We start from the raw sequence: 1,488 nt of genomic DNA, 5'->3' as shown, positions 1-1,488 counted from the left end.
CAGATGAGCTCCAGAAGCTCGACGTTAATTAACATCAGATTTATTCAACGTTGAAAGATTTCTGATGAATAAATAACAAAAACAACAACTTTATTATTCGTACTGATTCAACAAACATTGGATTGTTTGCCATCAAACTACCTGGTTGTTGAATGAGCGCTTAAATAAAATTAAAATTGTTAAAAAGAGGTGCCAGAATTTTTCTTTTTAAAAAACAGGAGTGCTGTTTGGCAAATATCTAAAAAAAAAAAAAAGTTTTTTAGCTAATTAAATACAATAAAACAGTGTTGTTTTACAGTAAATGTTCAAATAACACGTTTTTTTTTTTGTAAAATTAAACATTTTTAAAAAATAAAGTCATTTTTGAAAAAACAATAAAAGAATATTTAAACTCTTAACAATGGCAAATATTTTTAAAATAATAAAAAAAAACATTTTGCTGATTTAAATACAACAACAACTGTAATTTTACCGTCAGATGCTGTAAAGCAAGATTCACAATTTTTTTTAAAATCCAGAATTTTGCATTATTGATAGTTTCACAGTAAATTAAAACATTTTTTCCTGTGATGTTACTGGACATAATGTGTGCTTTAACTTTGAAAATCTGTAAAATAAATGTTTCAATCCTTAATATACACGAAGTTTCTTTCAAATAACAGCAAGTATTTCTAAAATAATGATTTTTTTCCCCGTTTTAAATAAATAAGCAACGCAGTGTTTGGGCTAATTTCACAAGTTATTATCTGTATCACATTAAACTAAAGAAAATCTGTCAAATAAAATGTAAATTAATAGCAGTGATGTTATTTCTCAGCTGCTGTTGCTGTTAATGTGCTTTTAAAACAACTCGACTAATCTTTAGATTTTGCATCTTCTTGTTTCATTTTTAAACTTTATTTTAAATCCTGTCTGCTGCTTTCTGGGTGTCCTGGTTTTATAAAGTGCCACATGAATAAAAACTATTAATATTATTAGAATAGTTCATTTTTTTGACACAAAATGTACAAAAGTTGACAGACTAATGAAGCAGTGAGCAGATTAACAACAAGCAGCCGGTCGTAAAGCCGAAGTTCTGCAGAGACAAAGAGAAGACAGGCAGAAGGACGGTGAAGACAACGGGTGAAGAGCAGCTTGTGTTTGTGTTTGCAGGAATGTGGCCGCCGGCGAGGCGGGGGAGGGACGGAGGTCGGCTTCAGGCTCCAGGCTTCGACCTGCAGGACCAGAAACAGTGAAGCTGCATCAGGCTGCAGGACCGCCGGCTGCTGGGTTCAAGCCTGCAGAGCAACGAGACACCGAACGAGTTCTCTTCTTTTATGGCCGGCTGCAGGAGGCTTCATGTTGTGGTCGTCCTGCTGTTGTTTTGTGGACGTTTTGCGTCTCTTTGTGCTCTGTTTGAGTGATATTCTGGACTTTGTGTGTCTCTGTGTGTGCCTTGTGGGCATTTGTGTCTCTGTAGTTGCTTCTTGTCTCTTTGTGGTTGTTTTG

Source organism: Stegastes partitus, unplaced genomic scaffold (assembly GCF_000690725.1).
Source record: "Stegastes partitus isolate 25-593 unplaced genomic scaffold, Stegastes_partitus-1.0.2 Scaffold188, whole genome shotgun sequence".
Classification (NCBI taxonomy): domain Eukaryota; kingdom Metazoa; phylum Chordata; class Actinopteri; family Pomacentridae; genus Stegastes; species Stegastes partitus.
This window is presented reverse-complemented; position numbering follows the sequence as displayed.